Genomic DNA, 15,727 nt, shown 5'->3' on the forward strand with positions numbered 1-15,727 from the left:
GCCCCACTGTGTAATTTTCAGAATATAAATAAGCAACAGGACATTTCTACTCAACAGAACTACGGTTTTATGCCTTCAAGTGGCATATCTGCTGTATTTTCATCATCGATGACTCCACAATCCATTCTACAAACCTGCCATGGTTATGTCGAGAAAAACAAAGAAATGTGACATGCTGCTGTGTTTCCGCTTGCCAAGTTGGAAGAGAGGAAAAACAGTCGCTCTGCCACCCTGCTCTGCTGCTCTATTCCAGCAGTTCTGACTGACAAGCCAGCGCCCATCATGCTCCACGTTTTACGATGTTTCCTTGCCATTTTCTCCCAGCTCATCACAGCGTCATCACGTTCCATGTTTTGCTAGCCAGCAGCCTGTGCTTTCTTTCATCCAGGACAACATCCACGAGGCTCAACCTTGATGCTTCCTCAAAACGGGGAAATGTGTTTGCTTTTTGTGCCCTCTTGGCAATTCCGATTTTCATACGCTTGCTTGGCAAATTTTCTTGCTGCCAAAAAAAGGAGAAGAAGAAGAAGAGGAAGAAAATTGCAGTCAGCCCTGAACCTGTCACGGGGCCGTGCAAAGGAGCTCCCGGGTTACTGAGTCCTGCCTGTAATGTCTTGGATCCTTGAGCCACGTTGTTTGGAAACGTGCTGAGAACACTGGCTGCTCTCATTCCTTTCATAGCTTCCTAATTGCTGAAGGAGAATTGTCTTTGTGTCAGACCCATCTGAACGTTTTTCTTCTTCTTTCTATTTATGTCTACTCATGTATACTCACATCAACATTTTCTGAGAGATGGGGACGTCAGGCCAAAAGCTTGTCAATAAAAATCCGATGCTTCCTGGCAAAAATTCTAAGATCTTGTGTCCATGGCAATCATAGCCACCAGTTTTTTTGAGCGTTACTCTGTGATGGACAGATAGATGTTCTGAATGCTTTTGGTGAAATAGCTCATCCACGCCTCATAAAAACAATGAGAGAGGTGCTACTCTGATCCTCGCTTTTCAGAGAAGGGAAAGCAGGCCGAGAGGGGTTGGAGGAATTTGCTGGAGAGCCCCCAGTGGATGTGGTTGTGCCAGGGGGATGGGTGGGGTTTGAATCCAGGCAGACAGAGCCTATATCACATGCCTTGCCCTCCCACCGTCCATGACAGCATCACCAGCCCCCAAAACACAGGACGCCCAGATTTATCCCCTCCTGGGCTTGATCCTCGGGAAGTAGTACATTGATACTAAAAACCTGATAGACAATCTAAGACTTGTATACTAGATGCCTTCTTGAAATTTCTCTTCCTGTTTATATACAATTTCAACTGCTGTGGTCCCAGATGCACACTGTTTATCTGAGTATGTACAGTTGTCTTTCATCCCCACGTGGTGATGTCGAACAGGAAATATAGAGAGTCGCAAACTGCCAGTGAATGGAGGCTTCAGTGCTCATGTAGGGAGTGTCCATCCGGGAGAGGCTGCTTGGGGGAAGATCAAAGACAGGGACACAGTGGCACCTGCCGAGCGCCAGCCACTCTGCCCAGCCTGGGTGCCAGACATGTGACCAAAGAGGCTTTCAAGATAACCCAGCCACAGTCACTAACTGCCCCCAGCCTTATAAGAGACCCCAAGCAAGGACCACCCAGCTGGTGCAGTCAAGCCCCACGCACCCATGGACTTCTGCTATTTTTTTAAGCCACTGTTTTGGACGGGTTGTTACACAGCCATAGGTAACTAAAACACCAGGCAAAACATCAGCAGAGTATTGGGGAGAAAGAAACCCAGCAGGCTCCCATGTCAACCAAATGTTCGTGAAAGGGCCCACCACCATGATGTTCTCGTACCATCTGTCACATTGGGGCCGAGGGGGTGTGTGGGCAGGCATCTTACCTGGTGGACTTGCATCCCGTGCATTGGATCTGACTTGAAGAGTGACACGATGCATTGCGTCCGTTATCAAAATTTTGCTTATCATCCGGGGACTGAGAAGAGTCTATCAATCCAGAAACAAGAACCAAGAGGAAGGGCCTTATAAAAAGGTAGATAAGGTAGAATCACTCTCTTGACCAGGCACTGAGCACCTCACCAAGTCTGAGGGGCTGAGCCTGTGGGCCATTAGTAATGCCTTCCACATGGACGCAGGCCAGGAGTGGGAAAGAAGAACCCGTACCAGCCTCTAGGGCCCGGGGAGGAAAGAAGTGACTGGCACAGTGTCTGCTCCCAGTCAAGTCTGCTAAAGTCAGATCTTTTGTAAGCGAAGCTCTTCCTACGCTTCTCGTAAGTTCCTGGCTTTCCCCTTTGTTCTCCTTGATGTTTAAAAAGTTCTTTAAAAAAAAGTCCACTCTAGGGGCACCTGGGGGGCTCAGTCAGTTGAGTGTCCAACTCTTGGTTTTGGCTCAGGTCATGACCTCACTGTTTGTGAGTTCAAGCCCCACATCAGGCTCTTTGCTGAGAGTGCAGAACCTGCTTGGGATTCTCTCTCTCCTTCTCTCTCTGCCCCTCCCACTCCCACTCTCGCTCTCTCTCAAAATAAACAAATAAGCCTAGAAAAAAATAAAATAAGAACTCCATCCTACTTTGGCTATGCTATGGGAAATCATATTTGGGCTACAGCTTTAGGAAGGGAAAATAAGATAGCAAAAAAAACCCAGATAATCCAATTAAAAATGGGCAAGACACCCAGATAAACATTTTTTCAAAGAAGATCTACAAAGGGTGAACAAGTACATGAAAAGATGTTCAACATCACCAGTCATCAGGGAAATGCAAATGAAAACTAAAATGAGATAGCACCTCACACCTCTTAGAATGGCCATCGTCAAAAAGATAGGAGATAACAAACACTGGCGAAGATGTGGAGGAATGGGAACCCTTGGGCACTGCTGGTGAGCGTGTAAATGGTGCCGCCACGGTGGAAAACAGTATGGAGGTTCCTCAGAAGCTTAAAAATAGAACCACCATATGCTCCAGCAATCCCTCCTCTGGGAATATAACTAAAGGAAATGAAATCACTAGCTTCAAAAGATATCATTGTAGCATTGTTTACAATAGTCAAGATATGGAAATAGCCTAAGTGTCCATTGGTTGATGAATGGATATAGAAGTTGTGATATATATATACACACATATATATACACACACAATATATACACACTATATATTTACATATAAGCTTATATACACACAATATATAGATAAATCTATCTATATGTATATAGAGAGACACAGATGGAATATTATTCAGCCATAGACAACAAGGAAATCTTGCCATTTGCAACAACATAAATGGACCCTGAGGGCATTCTGCTAAGTGAGATAAGTCAGAGAAAGGTGAATACTGTATGATCTCACTTATATGTGGACTCTAAAAACAAAACGAAACAAAAGAACCCACACTTACAGAAAAAGAGATCAGACTTGCAGTCACCCGAGGTGGAGGGTGGGGGACAGAGAGTGGAGCTGGTGGTCAAAAGACACCGGCTGTGAGATACGAGGTCCTAGGGTGCCGGTGCCGGCATGGTGCCTGCGGCTAACACGTGTGTGACGCCGCACAGGAAAGGTGCGAAGAGATAAGTCCCAATGTTCTCGGCACCAGGGGAAACTATCTTCTTTTCCATGTTTGCACTCTCTTTGTATTGTGCCCCATGAGATGATGGATACTAGCTAAACTTGGAGTAGTCACCATTTTCCAAAACACATAAATCAAACTTTCATGCCAGATACCTCAACGTACACGGTGCCATTTGTCAAGTATACCTCAATAAAACCGGAGGCGGGGGCACAATTTATAGAGGGAAAAGTAAAATTACCATTTCAAGACCATGACAAAAAGGGAGAGTCATCTCAAGGAGACCCCTGCACCTCGATGCTCACAGTCACTTTATTCACAGTCGGCAGGACGTGGAAACAACCTAAGCATCTGTCAGCTGGTGAGTGGATGAGGAGGGCATGGTCCACACACAACGGAGTATGACTCAGCCAGGAAGAAAGGATGCAATCCTGTCATCCGCGACACCATTGATGGACCTTGAGGGTCTTATGCTATGTGAGATTAAGTCAGACAGAGAAACACAAATATGGTAGGATCGTGCTGCTACGTGGAATCCAAACCCCAGAGCCTAGAGAGACAGAGAGCACAGTGACGGCCGCCAGGGGCTGGGGGAGGTTGGGAGATGTTGGTTGAAGGGTGTAAACTGCCAGCTGCAAAGATTAACAAGTTCTGGGGAGCTAATGCACAGAGTGGTGATGATAGCTAAGAACCCTGTATTATATACTTGAAACTTGTTAAGAGAGTAGATCCTAAGTGTTCTCACCACACAAAGACAGACATGGTAATGAGGTTATTAGGGCATGCTTCTCCGGCACTGTGGGTTGCAAATCATGCCCAAGCGGGAAGCCAGGGTGAATGTGGAGGTCATCTCACCTGCTTCCCTTGGTTCAGAGATCACGGCTCTAAGCTACTCACTGTCCAATGCCTGGAAACTATTGCTTAAGTTCTGTCCATTTTTTAAAGCTATTTGTAGTAAGAGGTCACATTTAACACCAGCGACTCCATCGTGGCCAAACTGGAAGTCTACTGAATAAGTAAATAGGACATCAAAGTGCATCAAAATAGGACAGTCCAAGGTTACCCAACACAACTGAACACGGAAAACTGAATTACTGGCGCTCTCCTCCTGGACCCGTCCTATAGCTGAGCTGGTGCCTTGAGCACAGGTCCGCGTTTCCTCCTTTCTCACCAGCCCATCCTACAGCCGGTCCCACTCGGGCTGGGACTCTGTCCGCTTCCCCCTCTCCTTCCATCTCAGTCTTTCCTCAGGCACAGGCCTTACAAAGTGGCCATTATGTGGAGGAAAGCGAAATTCAAAAAAAAAAAAAAGCTCAAAAGGGATCTCAAAATACAAAGACGATATAACATGATATGAAACGGGACAATAGCTTCTAATATAGAAAGGTATTCTATTGAAGGCCAAATACAACAGGAGAAATTAGAAGCCCCTGAATAGCTGTTGGCTTGTATTGCTTTAAAAAAATATATTTATTTATTTATTTATTTATTTATTCTTGAGAGAGTGAGAGCATGCGCAAGAGAGCAGGGGAGGGGTAGAGAGGGAGAGACAGGAAGAGAGAAAGAATCTCAAGCAGGGTCCGTGCTATCAACGCAGAGCCGAGCACGAGGCTTCAACTCATGAACCGTGAGATCATGACCTGAGCCAAGATCAAGAGTCGGATGCGTCACAGACTGAGCCACCCAGGTGCCCGGGCTTGTACTGCATTTTAACAAGACAGAAAATCTTCTGGATAATATGCCCTAATAGAGGAACAGCAATGGCAGTTCAAAGCTCAAAACAGCTATTCAACCCAAAAAAGGAAGAGAGAATAGATATATATAGATATATAGATACTTTTGAAGTGCTACCATTCCCAATCTCTGGCTGAGGTTAAACAGAAAAATAAAAAGGCATGTTCCAGGTAGTCAGGAAGGTCCCAGGAAGATTCTGGGTTCTTGCTATAGCTGGCCAATATTGGAACTGAAAGTTTATCACAAAGAATCTATAAAAATGGAAATAAACACATAGACCATTAACATTAACAAACTATTATGGTCAACACTGGGCACACTGTAGGAGCTTTAAAATATACATATATTTTTTATTTATTTCTGAGAGAGAGAAAGCATGAGCAGGGGAGGGCCAGAGAGAGAGAGGGAGGTATAGAATCTGAAACAGGCTCCAGGCTCAGAGCTGGCTGTCAGCACAGAGCCCGACGTGGGGCTCGAACCCACAAACCGTGAGATCATGACCTGAGCCCAAGTCAGATGCTTAACCGACTGAACCCCCAGGCGCCCCACAATATTTTTGAGTAAATATATATAACTCAAATCTTCAAGCGTTCATCCCAAAGGCTTCCCTTCGCAGACTCCGCTTAGATTCTTCCCTGACTCCCTTTGTTGACCTGAGATCTTATCCACTAGCCCTGTTTACTGTTTTGGAAAATTTGTTTAACTTGAAAACCGCTGTTGCATTTCTCCACGGCCTTCCATCCTCACATCTGGCTTTGGGGACCATCAGCTTGCTGAGTGCACTCACGCCTGCTAATGTTTCCACAGGCTTTATTTTGGAAATTTGGTGCACTTTGGCTTTGAAACATGTGTGCAGAAGATTCTTAACATAAGTAGCCCGGCATGCATCGTTATTTTTAAATAAGTGTACGCGACCATTAAATTTTGTGCTTCTTGGGTTTTGCTTTCCACAGCTGACGGGGCGCGTTCCCAGTCAGGAAATGGGGTTGGCAAAACAGCTGCCATGAGAAAGGGGACCCGTGGCCAGGACAGAGAACCGATGACAAAGTCTGCTACTGTGTTGGCACGATATTGCGGACAAAGCAACCCCGGTGAAATACTAAGGTATGAGACTCCCATACAAGCCTTCTTCTTCTTCTTCTTTTTTTTTTTTCTTAATGTTCATTCATTTATTTTGAGAGAGAGAGAAAAAATGAGCAGGAGAGGGGCAGAGGGAGAGGGAAAGAGCGAGTCTGACACTCAGAGCCCAACGTGGGTCTTGAAATCACAAACCATAAGATCATGTCCTGAGCAGAAATCCAGAGTCAGGAGCTTAACCGACTGACCCACCCAGGCGTCCCTCCCACACAAGATGTCTTACAGGCCCAGAAAAATTTGAAACATGTAGACATATTTACACATATTAAGTATATCACATGAAATGTAACATTTATCTTATACTATGCCTGGTTCTAAGTCTAATGAATATTCAGGTGGTGGAGCTGAAACTTAACATTTTTCTTCCTGGAAAGCAGGAATTTTGTTCTCATCTCAACCCTCCTTCTAGCTAGTTGTGTGGCCGCAGGTGAATCACTTAAACAATCTGACTCGTCTTAGTTTCCTTGTCTGGAACCATTGGTCCCTCAAAACGCCCTTATTCTACCCTTTGCTTCCCTCCCTGTCCCCCACCCTGGGGTCTGTAATTCTCCGGGAACTTACTATTTGTTTCAGACACTTACACTCTTGTAGCTCAGCGTTAAGGATTGCAGCTAAAGAATGGTAGGTAGGAAATACTTTTCACGTATCAAAGCTAATGTTTACAGCACAGAAAAAACCAGCAAATGTCCGATTCTCAGGTTACATTGTCTCTGTGAAGCCTAACCTTTTCGATTTGGTTTTGGGGGCTTCTGGGTGGCTCAGTCGGGTAAGCGACCAACTTTGGCTCAAGTCATGATCGTGAGTTCAAGCCCCGTACTGGGGTCTATGCTGACAGCTCGGAGACTGGAGCCTGCTTCGGATTCTGTCTCCCTTTCTCTCTGCCTCTCCCCTGCACTCTTTCTCTCTCTCAAAAATAAATAAACATTTGGGGCGCCTGGGTGGCTCAGTCGGTTAAGCATCCGACTTTGGGTCAGGTCATGATCTCACGGTTCGTGGGTTTGAGCCCCACGTTGGGCTCTGTGCTGACAGCTCGGAGCCTGGAGCCTGTTTCAGATTCTGTGTCTCCCTCTCACTCTGCCCCTTCCCCACTCATTCTGTCTCTCAAAACTGAATAAATGCTAAAAAAGTTTTTAAAAAAATAAATAAACATTAAAAAAATTGGTTTTTAGTCAGATGCTCTGGGGTTAGTCATATGATGAATTAACTCATCAGTGACTAGGTTTCTTGTTTATATGTCTCTACATGTACCCTCAGATGGGGCAGTGTTGCCACATTTGTTCTCTATAATGAACATACAGATAGGTGTGTTTTCCTTAAAATACTCAAATCATCAAAACAATTTGCTAAAAACCTATAGATTCATAATCCTGTTCTCTCCAACAACTAATCACACTTCCCTGTGGCTCTACTCTCTTCAGGCATCTATGAACACCCAATTTGCAAGTTATAATGAGATAACACAGTCGCACATGTGTGATCTATTTGTTTCTCATATGTCGCACACTTTTCCCCTAGAACTATGTAATCCCCTTTTGCAAGGGCTACAAAATATTTAATGGAGTTGATATGACAATTTTTTGTCAGCTTTATCTGTCTTCCACTGAAACAAGTGAGTTAAGGTCTATGATCAGTGTGTTTTGTTATTTCTCCTTATGTTTCCTTAGTTTGTGCTTCATGAAAGATGTTACGATTTGATTCATACATATGCATAGTTGCTATATTTCCATAGTGGCTTATAGCATGATAAGGTGCCAGCTTTTGGACCTGAATTTTACCTTATTTTATATGAGGATTATGTCCCCCCACCACACACACACACTAGGGTTTTTTGCTGGTGTATCTTTATCAATGCTTTTTATTTCTTTATTTTTTTAAATATTTTTTAATGTTTTATTTATTTCTGAGAGAGAGAGAGAGAGAGAGACAGTGTGAGCAGGGGAGGGTCAGTGAGAGAGGGAAACACAGAATCTGAAGCAGCTCCAGGCTCTGAGATGGCAGCACAGAGCCCGACACGGGGCTCGAACCCACTAACTGTGAGATCATGACCTGAGCCGAAGTCGGACGCTCAACCGACTGAGCCACCCAGGCGCCCCTATTTCTTGTTTTAAATAGAAGTACAATTAACATACAGTATTTCATTAGCTTCAGGTGTACAATACAGTGATCCAACAATTCTATACATTCCTCAGTGCTCATCAGGGCAAGTTCACTCTTAATCCCCTTCATCTGCTTCACCCCTTCATCTGCTTCACCCTCCCCCCGCCTCCCCTCTGCCAGCCATCAGTGTGTTCTCTGCGCTCAAGAGTCTTTCATGGTCTCTTTTTTCCCTTTGTTTGTTCATTTGTTTTGTTCCTTAAATTCCACATGTGAGTGAAATCATATGGTATTTGTCTTTCTGTGTCTGACTTACTGCACTTAGCATAATAAATACCCTCCAGGTCCATCCATGTTGTTACAAATAGTTTTTAGTTTTAGTTTTTCTCTTTTGCTTTGTGAATCAATCTGGAGATCTGTTTCTTCTAATGGGATAATTATATTTGCATTTATTAGCATCACATATGTTTGGTCTCGGTTTTTGTCATATTTTATATGATGTTCTCTGTCTTCAGATATCACACTGTAGCAGGTCCTGGTCACTTTTTTCACATTTTAGCATCTTTGAAATTGAGATGCTTACAAGTGATGGTGCCCCATGGTTTAATTTGCCACAGGGATGCTTAACATGATAGTGATCTTACAACTGATCCAATCTTAAGATCGATAAAATTTGGTATATATTTTAGTATATATGTAATATATTCCCTCTACTTTTTATTGCAATTTTTGGTCTACTTGGGAAGATTTCTATTCTGTTCTAGTGGTTAGCTTTACATTTATGTTTATATGACACCTGTAATGTCTTCTTTGCTTTATCTAAAAAGTGAACAATGGAATTGGTTTCTGTCCCGTCTTCCTTCACTTCTTCCTGTCTTTCCCTCCCCAATTTTATTTTATTTTATTTTATTTTATTTATATATTTTTATTTATTTCTAGGAGAGAGAGAGAAACAGCGTGAGCAGGGGAGGGTCAGAGAGAGAGGGAGTCACAGACTGAAACAGGCTCCAGGCTCTGAGCTGGCAGTCAGCACAGAGCCCGACGCGGGGCTCCCACAAACCACGAGATCATGACCTAAGCAAAAGTGGAACCGACTTAACCGACTAAGCCACCCAGGCGCCCCTCCCTCCCCAATTTTAGTCAATAATACTGTTCTTCTTAGTGTTTACATTTGTATTAAAATAGTCTTAAGTTTGGACAACGTGATTCGTCAGCATTAAAGGCAAGGCAACACATGAGCTTACCCAATCTTATTTATACGCGGCCAGGGCGTACAACAATCACATAACGTATCATTTAGCTTTCGCTGTTTAACAAAACATGTCAGAGGGGGTGGCTTAAAGCAAGGAACATGCGTTATTTGTCACCGTCCTGTAGGGGGGCTCACATGAGCCAGCTTGGCTACAGGGTCTAGTTGCGGGGCTGGCAGCTACACTGGTCCCGAGGGGCCTCGCCCAGGGGCTGGCAGTGGCTGGCTGTCAGCTGAGGCAAGGGCCACGCGCCCCTAGTCACCCCGCAGGCCAGCCGGGCCGCTCAGCTGGCAGCAGAAGGGCTTTGGCCCGAGAGACGGCACAACCAAGCACTTCTCAGGCCCGCACTACCTGTGTTGCTCCGCCGACCAAACAGGTGGCATGGCCGAGCCCAGCGTCAGTGTGGGAGAAAGGCCATTTTGCCTGGTCTGCCCCACACTCTCCCATCCATCTTGTCCCCTTCTTTGCTTTTGCCCGATGCCTCTTACCAAATATTTCCCACATTCGATCTTTTCGTGAAGTGCCGTCCCTCGGTTGGTTGGAGTTCATCCTCCGCCGTTTCCTTGACGGGGGATCGTGACGGCGGGGTGGGGGGACCAGCGCCTTCTAAGCTGCTCACAGGCACTGCATGTGCTGCTGCTGCTGGGGCCCGGGGCGCAGAAGGGGGAGGGCGTAGCTAGACCCCACAGAGGCTGGGGGATGCGGCTGCTCATCTGGCCCCACTTGTGTTCCTGGGCTGCTGGGTGTGATCGAAGTCAGCTGCCCGCCCTCAGTCTCCCTGGGTGCAGACAGACTTCCTCATACCCACTAGCCAGACCTGAGGTCGCAGAGGCCCCGAGTGGGATGGACATTCCCGAAGGGGAGCCAGCACCATGGCCCCAGGGTCCTAGAGGATTTCCCTCCCACAGTGCATCAGACTCATTATGGTTCCAGCTGTTCACCTGGTCCCCAGTCCCAGGAGGGGACACCACGCCCAGTGCTGTGTAACTTCTACCCGGCGGGAGCGAGGCATACTCTGCTATCCTTTGACGTGCTTCGGTCATAAGCAGCAGAGGCGCAAGCAGAGGTCTCGAAAACGCCTGCACGGCTGGGCTTGCTGTCACATCTGTGAGAAGGGTATTGCCAGCAAGTCTGTTGGCCCAAAGATGAGAGACCTGTGAGCAGAGATGCTCCGCTGACTCACGGACCAGAAGCAGGAGGCAGAGCTGCCCCTGCTGCCCCAGCCTGAAGCAGGGCCACCCGCCGAGCCTCCAGCCGGTGAACCCGAGCCAGCCTGCGATAGCAAGTGACTACTGCCTCAAGCAGCTGGGTTTTGTTACACGGCAGTGTTATCACCACAAACCGATACATGTCAGAATTTTGTTGGTAGGTGTCAGTGCCTCTACCGAAACCCCTCAAGGGCCCCAATGAATAGGTGACCTACTTTCTGGCCTGAGCCACCGTCCCTCTCAGGCTCCAGCTGGAACTTCTCCTCCCACAGCCATTGAAAGCCGATGACAGAATTCTGCCCCAGGATTAGCTGGGAGCCACACCAGTACGGGTTTCTTGTACCCCCAATTCCCTTATCCCTTCCCACCCTCAGACTCCGAAGTATCTCCTGCTCTTCTCTCTCAGCGTGGTGCTAACGACCCGGGGTCCTGTAATACCTGTTATTTGAGTAAATTATTCAGTGAATACATTATAAGGTCATTTTCTGAAAGTGTCACTTGAGTTAAAAGGTCCACCGTTTATTGTATCTGACACACTTAAATATACCACTGATCTTATGAATAAATGAGCAAAGTTATATTCCCGTAGAATCTGATTTTGATTGCATTTCATTTAAAATCTAGCTCTAGTATTCAGGCACAGCTGAATGGGCGACTGGGACCCTCTGGCAAAAGAGGGGGCGAAATGCCATTAAATCTGCGCCAGCCCTTTCAGTTGGTGTTTAGGGAAACCCGGTTGGCCTAAAAGGAAACTATCCCTTGCACTAATATACTTGCTTAATCGCTCAGCAGAATTAAAACTGGACTCTTTTCCTGCCGGTACTTCTCAGAACTTTTAATATGCTAATGCACATTGTCGGGCTCTGAGAGGGGAATTAGCAGGCAGCCTGTCCTCAGCCAACTTGGCCTGAAGCTCTGAGAACGTTTTGTACTTCGGGCATTTGTATGATTAATATCGGCCCATGGAACACAGTTTGAGAAATTCGGCTCTTTTGCAAAGACCTACTAAGCAATAAATCATGTTGTCAGCCACACAGCTATATTTAAATCGCACCTTCTTGGCCCTAAATTGACAATCCGCTCCCTCCCACCCACCCCCCCACACCTTTTTATGGCTACAGCGCACTTGACGGGAATAAAGGATCAAGGCAGGGGGCGGGTAGGAGGCCACTAAACAGGTCAGAAATAATTACGGTGAAAACACTTTTTCAGTTGAACAGTCTCGCGGGTCCCAGAGAGAGTCCACGGTTATCGCGCTATTCACGCGACAACACTGGGTCTTTGAGTGAAGCTTGCGCCTGGACCTGCACTAATAGGGAAACGTTTCGAAGCGTTCCAGGGAACGCTGGGTTTTTGGCACTGGCCACAGCTACAGGATGCGCTTTAACTCTTATTGGTGAAAAGCAGTATCTTGAATCTTACAATTCAGTCTTTGCCAAAGGCGCATGCACCCGGGGTGGACGCGCACCCCGCGCACCCAGCAAACGGCGCCCCCGGGGCGGACGCGCACCCTGCACACTGCGCCCCTGGGGCGGACGCTCACCCCGCAGACCGCGCCCCCGGGGTGGACGCGCACCCTGCACACGGCGCCCCCGGGGTGGACACGCACCCCGCGCACCGCGCCCCCGGGGTGGACGCGCACCCCACGCACTCCGCACATGGCGCCCCCGGGGCGGACGCGCACCCTGCACACCGCGCCCCCGGGGTGGACGTGCACCCCACGCACCCCGCACACGGCGCCCCCAGGGCGGACGCTCACCCCGCGGACCGCGCCCCCCGCACACAGCTGCACCCGGGGTGGACGCGCACCCCGCACACAGCTGCACCCGGGGTGGACGCGTACCCTGCACACGGCGCCCCCGGGGTGGACGCGCACCCCGCACACCGTGCCCCCGGGTGGACGCGCACCCCGCACACAGCTGCACCCGGGGTGGACGCGTACCCCGCACACAGCTGCACCCGGGGTGGACGCGTACCCTGCACACCGCGCCCCCAGGGCGGACGCTCACCCCGCGGACCGCGCCCCCGGGGTGGACGCGCACCCCGCACACAGCTGCACCCAGGGTGGACGCGCACCCTGCACACGGCGCCCCCGCGGTGGACGCGCACCCCGCACACAGCTGCACCCGGGGTGGACGCGCACCCCGCACACCGTGTCCCCGGGGTGGACGCGCACCCCGCACACAGCGCCCCCGCGGTGGACGCGCACCCCGCACGCGGCTGTACGTCACGTGGACTACGACAGACCTGCACAGACTCCGTGTGCCGGACGCCGGTCCTCAGCAGCGCAGGGACTTCCGCAGCCAGCTGCCCGCCACCAAAGGGAACCGCGCGGCCAACCCTGGCAAATTACACAGCATTAAAACGACGTAAGCACGAGTGGTCAGACATCCAAACAGAGCTCCGTTTTCCTCCACGGCTCTGTTTGCGGTTATTTCGGAATATCAAACGCGAGTAGAAGACCAAGAGTAAAGCGCGCCTCTAGTCCCCCGGTCCTCCGGAGGTCACGGCAGCAGCTCGGATGACGTGGTGCCCACATGGTTGGTTTCCCAAGTCTACACGGAGGGAAGAAGCAGTGACCATCCAAACTGAACTTGTCTCTACGGTGCAGGACACAGAACACGATGGCAGCAGGAGAGGCCGCGAGGAAGAAGAATGTTCCCTCCGAGGCCCCCCGCTTACTGGCTGGACACCTCTAGGTGCTGGCTCCGCTGTGCGAGGAGTCAGACTGGTCTCACTGTCCCTCTGAGAGCATCACTTTGATGATCTACTTTTTTTAGTTAGCGATTTTGATCGTCAGATTCCTGAGGACTTGAGGGAGAGGAGGGTGGCCTCTGCTACTTTAAGACGCACCTGACGCCGCGGGGTTTGCTGAGGCCAGAAGCTCCTCAGCGCTGTTCCAAAATATCCGCTCCCCCTGCCCCCCATCTTTATGTAACCTTTTCTTCTCTGCCTCTTCTGCCCTGTCTCTCCCCATCACAGTGAGATCCACCCAGCCAAGAACTAGAGGCACAGAGAAAACACAACGCAACCGAGGGACATAACGGAGTCTCCAGCTGTTGGGAAGGTATGTCTGAGTCTTGGGCAAAATACTCAATACGATCAAATTTTTTCATTTCTTCAAATAATATATTGCGCTTTTTTTTTCACAACTCTAAACCAAATGACAAAGTGAATTTTCTTGGACACCTGACAATATGATGCTAAAATTAAGACAGAAAAAGTTATACAAGGATGGTCAAGAAAATACTGAAAACGAAGCATGAGTTAACGAACATGACAAAGCTGTGAGACTGAAGTATTATATTACCGTGACAGGACAAACAGACGGCCCAGTGGGGAGAGAGAACAGAAATGGACAGAAGCAAATAAGGAAATGTGATACAGGAGAAAGTTAGAATTTTAAATCAGAACACTCCAGATGGAGTGATCAATAAATAGAATTGGAATAACTAACTCAACACTTGGAGGAAAAAATAAAAAATCTGGATGCCCACGTCATTCCTGACACCAAAATAAATCCCAAATGGGTCAAAAATGTAAGGATTTTAAATAGACAAAGCCATAAACACACTAGAAGAAAACCTGATGCATTTTTAAAATAATCTTGGGATTGGGAAAAACATTTCTAAGCATATTGCAAAACCGAGAAAACAACAGAACTTTAAAAAATTCCATAAAGTTAAAAGACAAGGGGGGAGGAGAAGAATATTTGTAATGCATTACAGGAAAAAAATGTTAATGTTAAAATCATTTCTATCTCAAGCCTCAAACGAGAAATAACAAGCAAACCCATAATAAAATAAAGCAAATAAAGCAATAGATAAAATAGTAAAATAAAGCAAATCCGTAAAGAAAAATGGGCAAAGTAACTGGACAAGAAAAACTACAAAGCAATACAAATATAATCTTATGCAAAGATGTTCAACTTTAGGGGCACCTGGGTGGCTCAGTTGGTTAAGCGTCCGACTTCGGCTCAGGTCATGATCTCCTGGTTCGTGGGTTCGGGCCCCGGGTCGGGCTCTGTGCTGACAGCTCAGAGCCTGGAGCCTGTTTAGGAATCTGTGTCTCCCTCTCTCTCTCTCTCTGACCCTCCCCTGCTCACGCTGCCTCTCTCTCCCTCAGAAATAAATAAAAAACATTTAAAAAAATTTTTTAATGAAACCTATGTATGGCAAAGTGTGGAACTGGAGTCTGAGCAGGAGAAAACATTAAACATCCCCAAACTGCATGCCTACGAAGTAACCATCCTGAAGTTTTCGAAAAGGTCAAGGTCATGAAAGGCAAAGGAAAGCTGAGGAAATGTTCTGCTTCCACAGAAGCAGACTAAAGGAGAATAGATACGACAACAAATGCACTGTGAAAATTGTATAAAGGGTGATATGAGGGCTTGGGCATAAAGTTAGTACAGATTGTAGGTACAATAAAAGTTTCGTTATAGATATTAAATTTCCTGATTTTGATAATCAATCATACCATGGATATGTAAAATAATATTCCTGTTCTTAAAATTATATGTGTAAGTGTTTAGGGGTAACAGACCACATTATGTGGAGTTTATTCTCAAATATTCAGAAAAAAAAATATGTGAAATAAAGTAATATTATATATGTATATACAAATATAAATATGTATAATACATACATATACACATAATGTATATGCATATAGAGAGAAAGTAAGTGTGGCAAAAAGTCAGTAAGTGGTGAACTAGGTGAAAGATACAGGAGAATTTACTGTAATATTCTGGAA

The 15,727-nt window shown here is 47.1% G+C and overlaps 1 long non-coding RNA gene across 1 annotated transcript in view; it reads right to left on the reverse strand.

Moving 5' to 3' along the window:
* Positions 1-1,333: 1,333 nt before the first annotated feature.
* LOC120242694 overlaps positions 1,334-15,727 on the reverse strand; it is a 22,615-nt gene continuing 8,221 nt past the window's right edge. Inside the window, exons 3-4 of the long non-coding RNA XR_005531141.1 lie at positions 1,875-1,977; positions 1,334-1,462 (exon numbers count right to left, since the gene is read on the reverse strand). This is a non-coding gene — a long non-coding RNA (uncharacterized LOC120242694). The remainder of the gene's footprint in view (positions 1,463-1,874; positions 1,978-15,727) is intronic.

This window comes from Hyaena hyaena, unplaced genomic scaffold, assembly GCF_003009895.1.
Source record: "Hyaena hyaena isolate Hyena2069 unplaced genomic scaffold, ASM300989v1 scaffold_316, whole genome shotgun sequence".
Classification (NCBI taxonomy): Eukaryota; Metazoa; Chordata; class Mammalia; order Carnivora; family Hyaenidae; genus Hyaena; species Hyaena hyaena.